The following is a 13,099-nucleotide window of genomic DNA, read 5'->3' as shown; positions in this document are numbered from 1 at the left end:
TAGAGACAGTATGTACCCAGCAAAACCTAAAATATTTACTATCTTGTCCTTTGCAGAAAAACATTGCTGAACCTTTTCTAAAATCACCCATCCAGCTCCAGTGGCGCTAACACCCATAGGTGTACTAGCCATCAGCCAAAAGGTTGTGCTGATATGGTTAGTTAACCTCCAAAGAAGGCTATTTACTTAATTATAGAAGAAATTAGCTCTATTATCCTTGGTTTCTGTACTGGGAGTTTATTCTTTCAAAGTGATTTCTTATATACATCTGGGGACCAAGTTTTACTTGCCATTTCAAATACTAAGCAAACCCCCAAACACATCATATCTGCTCTTCTAATCAGAGCAGAGAGTTTGAGTACTACTTTGGACTTGACAGTACAGTGCTTGTGAGCTTTTTGAACCTTAGGTCTGGTGGCAATTATTTGCAACAATTTACTCTGGAGTCCATAGAGGATCATTTATAAATAAATAGTACTGAGATCAGTTTCTGAATTCATGCTGGCAAATATGAAAAGGGTGGGCCAAGGTGGGAAGACAAGGGGATTATAAAACCCAGGGAGGCAATTTGCCAAGGCACAGTCAGCAGAAATATAAAACTATAGAAACTTCCACTGAATTTTCTGTTATTTTGATTAAAAGGCCTGAAAGGAAAGTTGACTGCATTTAGAAAGCATAGAAATATCTTTTTGGTTGAGAAGAACAGTGATCTTTATCCATTCAGTAACTCTTCACTGAACATCTGCTATTTTTAAACACTGTTCCAGGTGATGGAAATGAAATGATGAGCAAAATAATGCTCCCACTCTGACCCTTCCCCTTAGTGCGGGAGACTAGTATGTATATGTCAAGTGGTGGTAAGTTCCATCAAGGTAAATAAAAGAGAGTATGGGAGATAAGAAGCCTCAAAGAGGGAGAGTTGTTATTTCACATGGAGAGTATAAGGAGAGTCTGGCTGATGAGATGACAATAGATCAGAGAGGAAGGAGTGGGAGAATTGACATTGGAACAAGAATATTTAATGTAGAAGGAATTGCAAGAGCCATGACCCTAAAGTGGCATGTTTTGTCTGTTCAAAGAATAGCAAAGAAGTCATTGCAACTGAGCAGAGGAAGAAGGGGAGAATGGAGAAGGCAAGGTCAAAGAGGCAGCATGGAACCAGATCTAGAGGACATCATTACTTTCTATGTTTAACTAGAGGCCTGATGCACAAAAATTCGTGCAAGAGTAGGCCTTCCTTCCCCCGGCTGCCGACACTGGCTACCCTCCAGCACCTGGGACCCAGGCTTCTGACCTTCAGCTGGCAGGCACCCAGGACCTGGGCTGCTTCCCTCCAGCCCTAGATTCATCCAGAATGACACCCAGAAGGATGTCCAGTCTAATTAGCATATTACCCTTTTATTATTATAGATGAGATAGAAAGCCACAGGGGCTTTTAGTGTAGGAAAGAAGTGATCTGACGTAGACTTTAAAAGGATACCTATGACTTAACCTCTGTGGAGAATCAATTTGAGAGGGAAGGGCAAGGATAACCACTGGGGTTTTAGTTAGAAGGACATTTCAATAACCTAAGAAATGATGATGGTCAGGACCAGGGTGGTAACATTAGAGGTAGTAAGAAATGACTATTTTAAGAACATACTATATTTAGAAGCTATAGCCTATAATTTTTATGGATTGGATGCAAGGTATGAGAGAAAGAAAGGGTCAAAGATGATTATAAAGATTTTGTTCAGAACAAATGAAATGATGAAGTTGACATTTGCTGAGATGAAGAAAAATGTGGGAAAAGCAGATGTGGGATAAATAAAAAGTTTCATCTTTTAATTTTGAGACTTCCACTGGACATCTAAGTGGAGATGTGGAAGATACAGATGAATGTACAATTTGGAGAGAGGTTTGGGCTGCAGAAATATATTTGGGAGTTGTTCTTTTAAAATTTGTTACAAACATGAAATGGTATGAGTTGCTCCAGAAAGTCACTGTGCTAAGAAGAAGAATAGATGTCTGAGAACTGAGCTCTGGGTTATAGCTATGGAGGGAGACTGGGAAAGAGAAACCAGTTTGCATTTCCACCAGCAGTGTACTAGGGTTCCCTTTTCTCCACATCCTCACCAGCATGCTTCCCTCTGTCTTTCTCTTTCCCATTATCTCTGAAAATCAATGGAAAAATATCCTTGAGTGAGGATTAACAACAAAAAAAAAGAGAAAAAGAAAAAGAAAGAAAGAAAGAAAGAAAGAAAGAAAGAAAGAAAGAAAGAAAGAAAGGAAGAAGAAATTGAATATGTCAAGAAAGGTATGGTCAATTCTGTCAAATTCTGCTAATATGGAGTAAAGTTAACGTTGGGTTTAGCAATGTAGTGGCCATCAGTGTTCTTTGGTGGAGAGCAGGGGATGATGGAGGCGGTTTAACAGAGAATGAGAAAAAAAAAGTATGAAACCAATTACTATTTTGAGTAAACTGCTCTTTAAAGGAGTTTTATTATAAGGGAACTTGGCTAATAACTAGATGGTATATACATTAAAGGGAACATTTGTAAAGGGAAATATTTTAGTATATGTGACTGCTCATGAGAATGAGTTGTGAAGAAAGTATTTAAAATGCTGAAGAGGAAAGGACAATGGCAGAAATAGTGTATCTTAATGCATGATATTGAAAGATTAGAGGAATTATGGAGAATGCATCCTGATAAAAGGAGAAATACCGATAGGCATGAAAAGTGGTGGTAAGAGTGAGTGAAAATTCTTTGGATTGCTTCTATTTTCTTCGTGTAGAAGGAACCAGGGCCATCAGCCAAGAGAGAGGATAGGAGAAAAAATATTTCAGGCTTGAAGAGTGATTATAGAATGAATGTGACCTAGGTAACGGCCAGGTTGGGGACTGGGCCAGATCAGGAGAGAGGTCACTGTAGTTGCTCATGGAGCTCTAGTCCTGCAAGCAATGTAGATAGAGCAGAAACCCACAGGTGTTATATTTACCATGAGTAGTCAGACTAGCATTAAGCTTCAGGTTCAGGAGATGTTACAGGATGAACTAGCATGGGCTATACAAACATGAAAACATATAGCAACCAGATCTCTTCTTTAATAGCAGAAAATAGCATCTATTCTAATTTTGAAAGGCCTCTGAAGAGAGTGACATCTTTTGGCTCTGGGAGTGCCATTGATTTGCTAACTCTCCCAATGCACAGAAGTCAGTCAAATTTAGTGTCTTTTTCTTTATGGGAAACAAGCATGGGGATATGGTGACAGTCTGAGGAGTACAGGGGAAAATATGTAAATAGCGAAAAATAAATTTAAAGCCATGATTTTCCTGTGCTATTTTAATGGAGCAACAAATTCAGTTAACCAAATGAATTCTGGGTAAAAATTAAGATCTTAGAAGTTCCATGAACCTTCTTCCTTTAACAGGTTCTATAGTTAATCTCTCTAGACCCAATTCAGTCATTTCTCTAGGATCCATGTTAATAATTTGTTAGAGGGGGGTTTCAAAATTAAGAAAAACACGTAGAAGGACACGTGGTTAACATCATGACTTCATTGTTGGTTATTGGTTGGTTGATTATTTTCTTAGGAAGTGTATGTGGATTAAATATATGCTTAATTTTATCTACAAAAATTTTGTGAAGACTTATTTAACATCACTGTGGCTTTTTATTTAATGTGTAGCAACTGCGAACATTGGGAGAGCATGGTGTTACAACCACTTTTTCAAGTTGAATTTTATGAACAAGAAGATGTTTGTAAAATGCTAGGGTTTCTACTATATTGTGTTTTAAATTTGTATTATTAAGTGACCTTTCTGTTTCATTTATAATCATGCTAAAATGAGGCTTTTTCTCTTGTAACATTTTCAAGTACTAAAAAAGCCTTTATACTCAGTTGGCTCTAAAAGTCAATCCTTAACATTCAATAGATATATTGCAAGTACAAAATGCATTTTATAGCTTACAATTTTTTTATTACCCAATAAGGATGTTGTTCAAGGCTGAATTTTGCTATTTTATACTTCCATATTCAATATATTGATATTTGGTTTAGAGAGGAGTGGCTATTATAATAATGGTTATTATTATGTAAAACTTAATTAGGAAGAGCCATCAGTTCACATTGATTTTGGTGTACATCAATGTTAACCAAAGCTTCCCATTAAATTTTAACTTTAAAGAATTACAATGATAATTATAAGTCTATTTGCTGCTGCCTACCACAGAAGCATGTCATATAAGGAGAATTCTGAGACTGGTGTGCTTTTGTATGTGACTTAACCCACTGGACTCTCAATCTCTTCCTCTGTACATTAAGGAGATAAATGAGATGGTTTTGGGATCAAAGCTTTCCCACCTCTAAGATCCCATGAATCCATTTGAAGTTATATGAGTCCTTGCACATTTAAAAGAGAAGTGTCTAGTATTTATCTGCTTGGTAAGCACATCTGAACTTGCTATCTAGTTAAATGTTTCTTAGAGTCATTAGTTACATCCGTCTTCTCATTGCCACTGCATTGGCTTCCAAGCTGCTTTTTCTGTGATTTCTATCCTGCACTCTAATGATAGGTTGTTCATTATTTAATTCATTCAACAAGTATTTACTAAATGTCTAGTAGTTTTCAGGTATTATTTTGCCCAGCAAATACACAAGTTAACAAAACAGATGAAACCACTTTATTTCATAGAACTTAAATTCTAGTGAAGAAAGGCAATAATAAACCAGTGAAAATATATATGTCATGGATAGTTAAAAGTAGAGTGAGGAAAATAAGGAGGGTTGAAATTTAGGGAAAAGTAGAGTGGGGTGGGATGGAGGTTTAATTTTTAGTGGGATGGTCAGGAAAGTCCACTGATAAAATGACTTTTTAACTGAGACTGCTCACACATTTATTGTGAGTACTCATTTATTGTATGTCAGATAATATGTAGCCATAAGACATTTGCAAGAGGAGAAACATGTATAAACATAATCTCAAAATTCAAGATTAGAGTCAAGCGGAGATGAACAAACAAAGCATACAATTAAAAAAAGAAGTGTCGATGATATAGTGCCAGAACTATGAATTTCATTCTCTTCCACTTTCCAGTTTCCAGTTATATAATCTGGGAAAATTACATAGCATTGCTAAACATCAGTGTGTTCATCTATCAAATTGAGATAATAGCAGTGTGTTCATCTATCAAATTGAGAATATAATTATGATTATAACTTGTACCCTAAAATAAGTACAAAGGTAGGTTAAATGTGCTCATACATTTTTTTTGTTTGTTTCTTATAGACGTAATGCCATAGCCAGCATATAATGAGTTGGAACTTAATATGTGTTTAATGATTAAATAAAAGAACAATAAATTATCCTTCAAGAATTGATTTTTGTTTTATAGTTTTACCCATTGTACATAAACAGTTACAGAATTTTAAAATAATAAATCTTGGCTAAGCTTTTAAATTTATGCTTATCTCTTGAATGATCTGAGCTATAACATAATCTGAGTATAATAGCAACTATGAATTGAAAACAGAAACAATCTTAAGAACAACACTGATTAAAATGGTCAATCTTTGCTCTGTAAATATAATTTTCTATAAACAAAAATAATTGTTAACGTTAAATCCACAGTTATTTTTTTAAACCTCACAGCTTCTTAGAGAGTATCAAAGAGTGTTATTTTACAAAATGAATGAGTCTATTTCCTTGTGCTATCTAGTACCTAGGTAACTGTATTTATATATTGGATTGGTGTTTGCGTTTAGAACCATTTTTAAACAGAGTAAAATAAGCTATGTCTCTTTTGATGCTAAAATTTGGTTAATCAAAGAATTAAATCAATTTCATACTGTAAAAGAGGTAATAATACAATATAAGTACTGTTATATTCGCTTTGTTTCTCAGCCATGCAGCACAACTATAGAGACCCACAGTATAGTATAATGTAGGAAAAACAATGTTACTTTTTGTCTCACACACTCACATTTTCAGTATGTTTAAATTAAGAACCATGTTTAGGATTGCATGAGAAGCCACAATTCCTATACTTCATACACTTCCAAAATGGCAAACCTGATGCCAATAAAACCAGAAAATTGTTTTTTATGCATCTTAGCTTTTGCATAAAAAAAATTGAAACAAGCACTTAAGGCAAATAGTTGTCTTTCAAAGCTATAGTAGCTTTTTTCTCCTTCACAGAATCCATCAACTTTTGAACACAACTAAGTCATTCATTTGAAAACAGAGGTTATATTAGAAAAAAAATCACAGTGCATGCATGACTAACAAAATCCTCTCATTCATGAGAAAATTTTTATTTAAATTTCAAATCAGTAGGTAACCTTCTTCAAACACTTTTGACCAGGAAAGAAAATGAACTCTGTATTTCTATGGAGATAGTTTGTGAAGCATAACATATGATTGATCTTATCTTCCTTACTAGAGGCCCGATGCCCGAAGATTAGTGCAAGAATAGGCCTTCCCCTGGCTGCCAGCACCGCCTTCACTCCAGCCAGGAGCTGCCTTTCTGCCTTCCCATGCTGCCCAGAGGCCCGGAGCAGTTGGGGCAGGGCGAAATGCCTGTGTTGTCACCATGGCAATGATGCAAACATCCTGCCCCTCCCCTGGCTGCTCGGAGTCTGTACTCATGCACGCTGCCCACAGGTGAGTCTGTACTCGTGCACGCTGCCCACAGGCCCGCCATCTTTGTTGGGTTAATTTGCATACTCATTCCTGATTGGCTGTTGGCATCATGGAGGGAATGTCAATTTACATTTGTCTATTATTAGTATAGACTAGAGGCCTGGTGCATGAAATTTGTGCACTGGGCTAGGAGGGTGTCCTTTAGCCCAGCCTGCACCCTCTCCAATCTGGGACCCCTGTGGAAATGGGCCTAAACCGGCAGTCAAATATCCCTCTCACAACCCAGGACTGCAGGTTCCCAACCATTCGCCTGCCTGCCTGCCTGATCAGCCCCTTACTGCTTCTGTGTGCCAACCTGATCACCCCAACCACTCCCCTGCCAGCCTGATCGATGCCTAATTGCTCCTCTGCCAGCCTGATTGCCCCCAACTGCCCTCCCCTGGCAGCCCGGTTGCTCCCAACTGCCCTCCCCTGCTGGCCTGGTCCCCCTAACTACCTTCCCCTGCCAGCCTGGTTGCCCCTAACTACTCTCCCCTGCTGGCCTGATTGCCCACAACTGCCCTCCCCTGTTGGCCATCTTGTGGCTGTGGGTGTTGCCATCTTTGAGGGTGTGGGAGTCAATTAAGATATTCCCTCCTTATTGGCTGTGGGCTCCGCCATCTTTGTGATGGTGTGAGGGTCAATTAGCATATCCCTTTTTATTAGATAGGATATCATTTCTTACTACTGGAAGGTGTAGCAGGTCATGAAAAAGTACAGCACAGCTCAATGTTTAATTCACTTCATCAGTATACATCATTTATATGAAGCAAAATAATCCTTGATTGAACCCAATTATAATAATTGCATTACCCTTGGACAAATCCTTATGTTATGTACTGGGAAATACTTTTTATGGTTAAAAATAAACTTTAATATATGCTGCTTGTAAACATATATTAAGTCATGTTGAATTACAGAAATGAACTATTTCTTATTTTCAACCATGACACAGGGCTGATGTCACTTAAAATTTTTATATACAGTACCATTATTTGCAAGATTAGCTAGCCATCTTTGATTTTTAAAAATAAATATTATACAATTGGCTTGGGATAGTACTTGTAAAAATATATTATACAAAACTAAAGTTAGCAGAACATTTGAGAAATAAAAAGAAATGAAGGTTATTATAATTATCAGTCTGAAAGTGACTTTGAATTAAGCTCTACAGACAAAATTTGACAGTGTAAGAAGCACAAGGAATGTAGTCAATTTAATATTTTCTGGTTTTGGGTATTAAGCAGTTTATAAATCAGATAATTAATTAGAAAAGATATTTTAGAGACAAAAGGGGCAGGGTTAGGAAGTCTTAGAATAAAGATGGTCCATGAGAGAGGAATGCATAGATAAGGGCTTTGAGACCCAAAATGCTTATCTTATTTGCACAGAAGATAGAGAAATGCCAAAGGATAAGGGGATGAAGCATACATACACAGAGGATAAAGAAAAGTCACAGGATAATGGGAAGAAGGAAACATTTTCACAGAGGATAGAATAATGTTGCAGGATGGGGGGAGAAACAGGGGGACACCATTTGGGCTTTGGCCTTTGAAACTGATACTATTTAGCATAGTGAACCATGAGGAAAGCATAGGGGTCCTAAATTAAGGAAGGGTCCAATTAGAAAGGGTCAGGTTCAAACAAAGAACTATAGCATATATAAACTGGAGACAAAGGGACACGAGTCAGAATTTTTTTTAGATTATAGATTTTAGATTTAGATATGAGAGAGAGAGAGAGAGAGAGAGAGAGAGAGAGAGAGAGAGAGAGAGAAGGTTTTCCTTTTTGGGGGCCCCTCCCCTCCCCAAGGGGTCCCCTTTGGAGACACCCCTGCCCAGATGGAGTTTGTATGTGCTTTCAATAAACTTCCATATTTTTATTAAATAAAATTGTTAGTCCATGAATTTATTCTTCATCTTCATCAGACAAGGACCCACTAGAAGAAGTCTGCACCCCAAACACCACATTTCAATTATATTTTTCACTTCTCTCAAATGTTTGCCATTGAGAAATGGCATTGTATGCATTGCCTTCCTGAAAAAACTTTTGATGAGGCCACAGATTATGTGTTCTGGGCAACACATTTTCCTTTGCATCACATCAAATCTACATGACTACCAAACTTCTAATCATAAATAGCATATATCACTAGAGAGTAATGAAATATGATTCGTTGGGGGTGTTTTGGAGACAGAGAGCCACAAATAGCATGCATTTTCTACACACAAGTTCTGTAGAAATCAGAACCAGAAAAATAGGAATCAAAATATCTCTTTCACGGATACTGAATATTAAAGGCTTGGCTCATATCTGGAGGCAAGTGGGCTTCTTAATACTTAACCCCAAATTAGTGGGACACTTTCCATAGTGACAGAGACTTCCTTGAAGAGCAGGGTCTGTTCTCCTATGAGAGAGAAACAGAGGGATGGAATTGTAGGTGCACATTTTCTCCCCCATGCTTCCTACTTAGAAAAATCACTCCACCTGAGATGCAGTCAGAGTGTGGATAGAGAGGGCAGGAACATTAGCCAATGGAGTATCCTTCTGTGTTTGAGGAAACATCAGGAGTGGAGAAGCAGGCTGACCCTTGCTTCACATAAAAACCTCTTGGATATGAGGTAACAGTTCCAAATATGGAATAGTGCAAAGGTAGAAAGGGATCTGGACTAAAATTGCTATTTTAATCAATATTTTGCAAGCAGTTTCCATATGCTAAAAGGACAATGTTTTTTTTTTTTTTTTTGAAGAGCATTCTCTCTTTATTGAATAGAACTCACTTTATATTAAATTGAAGTAAGGACAATGTTTTATAAATATTGTTGCAAAGAGGTTAAGCTCAATAAATAATTGTCTAATTAATAAAAGAATGACGTAAAATTGCCAACTGAACATAAAGATCAAAGTTAATTGAGTTAATTGGTGCCACAATTCCATTTGCCTTTAAGGTTAGAAAAAGACAAAGAAAGAAAGCAATATTCAGAGTTCTAATTTGTCCTGTTATGTATTTAATATCTTTATTTATGTTGTGATAGATGGCATGAAATGGCCTCAATTCTTCCTTGCTTCAGGTATCCATGATCGTTGTCATCTAACTTTGCAGTGTTCTAGGATTGGCCATGTGGGCTTGTTTGGGTCAGTAGGATGTAGCAGATAAGGCCAAGCTGAAGCTGAAAAACTTCTTGAATGAACAGACTTGGCCCCGCTCCTACATTGCTTCCATTACCATGTCTGGTCAGAGCCTGCTGGAATAGAAGAAAGGAAGTAAAGTTGATTTATTCTAGTTGTCCCCCCTGAATCCTGCCTAAGTAAGCCGAATGCCAGTAGAACAAGTGCAACGAAGTCCAGCAGATCCAACTAGAAACCAGTGCAGACACTTGGGCATTGAAAGCTTATTGTTGTATGCCATGGAAAATTTTTATGTAAACCATATGGTGGCAATAGATAGATGGTACAGTGTATTTTCATTCTCCCTCCCTCCCTTTCTCTATCGCTCTTTTCCTCAGCCTTCTTTTTCTTTCTTACTTCAATGATAAATCACAATTTATTTGTCCTTTGCTGTGTGCCAGGCATAGCCAAAGAAATGGACATGTAAGGATAAGGCCCAACTGCTTTGTCTATCAACATCAATAAGCTATAAAATTGAGTGACTACCTGCAGCCAAGTATAATTTGGTTAATTGTTTAATTTAAAGCCCTTTGAGCATCTAACTGAAGGTAAATAATAGACAGTGCTTAGTCATTCCTTTTTTTTGCTAACTCTAGCCTAATATCTTAAAACCTGGGCATAAAGCCATGTGCTAATCTGTAAGGGTGTTGGTGTCTACAGTGCCAGGAAAAAAAAAATTCAAATGTTAGACACTTTAATCATAGGAGTTGCCAGAGAGAAAATATATTCTAATGTGGATCTATGTAAGATGTGATGATGCAATAATCAATATTAAAAGTCATACTTTTAATGGCTTTATAGAAAAATCTAAAACATATTGATTATATTTTAATTTAAAAGTTTTATTATGGAAAATTCTAACTGTAAATATAAAAGTAAAGAAAAAATATAACAAGGCCATATGCCTGTTAACCTAAACCCAACAATTATCAACTCAAGGCCATTTTTTTTTTCCCCCTTTCAAAGCATTTTGATTGTCCCAGAACATTCGTGGGAGGGTGAGTCCCAGCCGAGCTCCTGCCCACTCAGGTCGCACTGCCCAGCCTGGCCTCGACCCCACACTAGGTCTCTGAAGGCTCAAAGGTCACGCCACTCGCGGGACCACAGAGCTTTCTCCGCCTCCCCCTTCCAGTCAGCGCGTCTGCCTCCGTGGGGAAAGCCTTTCACGTCAGTTACCTTCACCGGAAGCACCTCTTTGCAGACAGAGCCAGCCGGCTGCAGGTCTCAACCAAGAAAGCACCCCCTTCAGAGCTCTGGTGGTGGGAAGAGGGACTCGGCAGGTGGGGCCAGGTGGAGGTGGGCAGAGGCCAGGTGCTGAGGCCTGCCGGGCCGAGCTTCAAGGGCGAGTCTGGTGGTCAAGAGGTAGCGAGGAAGGGCATCCTAGGCCAGCAGTCTGTGTGTGGACAGCAGTGAATGTGAGCGGCCAGGCTATGGCCCAGCGCGGAGGACCCGGGTACAGGACAGCACCTCTGACTCGGATCGGAGCAGGGGAAGGTGAGGTCGCGCTAGGGGAGCAGGACGGCACCCTGCTGGCCTAACTCAAGGCCATTTTTGTTTCATCTATACTCACCTCCCTAGATTTTATTTTGAAGCAAATCTATAATTTTATCTATATTATTTTATATGTAAATATCCAATACATATATCTAGCAGATAACGCTTGTAAAAAAATTATATCATTAACACAATACAATTAATAATTTATTTTTAATATTAGCAAATTCCATGTTCAAATATTACCAGTTGTCTCAGAAAAGTGCTTAAATCAACAGTCCAACAAATTTCACACATTGTAATTGGTAGATAACTTTTAAGCTCTCAATTTTAAAATATTAAATTCTTTTTCTATTTCTTTTCCCTTGCAATTTATATTTTGGAGAAATAGAATCATTTATTTGACTTCACAAAGTTTGAATTTCTCTCATTCTTTGTTTGAATTTCTCTGATTCTCGTGTTTTCTGAAACATGGGAATTAAATCTATGGGCCTGATCATATTTAGGTTATATTTTCTTGCAAAAATGCTTCAGAGATAGTTTTGTGCGTTTTCATCGGGAAACACTGTTGCTTCTCTTTCAAATCTCTTAATGATCTAAATCCATTAATTCATTAAGGACTGTAAAATGGCGATACCCTATATCTTTTTCACTTCTTAGCTAGAACAAAATTATAAGGAGAAACTTCTCAAGACATATTTGGTTACCCTAGGATACAGTTGGTATAGGAAAAGGTGGATAAGTGCTTAATTCTTGTCAAATAATGAATTGATGAGTTTGCATCTTCCAAATTACTTTCCTATTTTTTTTTCTTTTTTCCCCTTTCTGTTTTATTATTATGGTTTTAAAGAACCTCAATGACTGCTGGATTGAATCACATTTTATGTATTTTAATTCTTTGGCCAGTGGGAGGTGCTTCAAGTTGGCTATTGTCCTTTTAATTACTCCCCTCCCCCCAGCCCTGTCTTAGATGTCTTCTTTTTCTTTATGGTTGCCAGGATGTGCTAGTCTTACCTTCTACATTTTCTTTCCCTGAACAGGAATAAGATCCTTCTTAAAGGACCCTGATTTCTATGCATGGAAAATTATATTTTAAGACTACAGTTTGAGTACCAGTGTCTTATGAAACTAGGCTCATTCTAGTTTCTGGGCATTTTCAATGGAATAACTTAAGTTCATTTATGATCTTGGAATTCAAGTTTAGTAGCAACTGAATTAGAATTGTATATAGCCTCATTGATCTTGTATGTGTATCAACCAAGTTGACAATTTATGTTCACAAAGACACCAATATAATTATTCATTGTCTCTATTCTATAATACACATATAATACTATCACTACTAGCAGAAAAAACTATCAGAAAAAGTCTTCACTACTTCCAACCACACAATCACACAAAAGAACTTTGAGATTATTTTTTCAATCTTTTTATATTTAAAAAATATCTAGGAATATACAGTTAAATTTTGTGTTTGGTCACTTGAAATAGTTATTTTTGGTTAGGCCAGCAATCCAATAAATAATATAAATGTTTAAAATTTAGCTTCACATGTCAAGTTATTTCTGGGTCATTTTAATTTCTCATCATATTTGTTTACAGTATTTTCATTATTTTAAAGACAAACTCACAAACAAATTGTAGTAGCCAGTCTCCAAAGCGGCACTCACAGATCTTTGCCTCCTGGTATGCATGCCCTTGTACCTTTTCCTCTCACAAAATCAGTATGACCAATGATGTACTTTGGGAGTGAAGATGTGTGATTCCTAAGGATCA

General features: G+C 37.3%; 1 long non-coding RNA gene across 1 annotated transcript in view; it reads left to right on the top strand.

Annotated features, from left to right (window-relative positions):
• The first annotated feature begins 791 nt into the window (after positions 1-791).
• LOC308532051 overlaps positions 792-13,099 on the top strand; it is a 30,608-nt gene continuing 18,300 nt past the window's right edge. The window contains exons 1-2 of the long non-coding RNA XR_013996954.1: positions 792-2,296; positions 6,423-6,643. This is a non-coding gene — a long non-coding RNA (uncharacterized lncRNA). The remainder of the gene's footprint in view (positions 2,297-6,422; positions 6,644-13,099) is intronic.

This window comes from Myotis nattereri, assembly GCF_964212035.1.
Source record: "Myotis nattereri genome assembly, chromosome: 1".
In the NCBI taxonomy this organism is placed as follows: domain Eukaryota; kingdom Metazoa; phylum Chordata; class Mammalia; order Chiroptera; family Vespertilionidae; genus Myotis; species Myotis nattereri.
The sequence above is the reverse complement of the archived record's forward strand: the minus strand, read 5'-3'. Positions and strand labels throughout refer to the sequence as shown.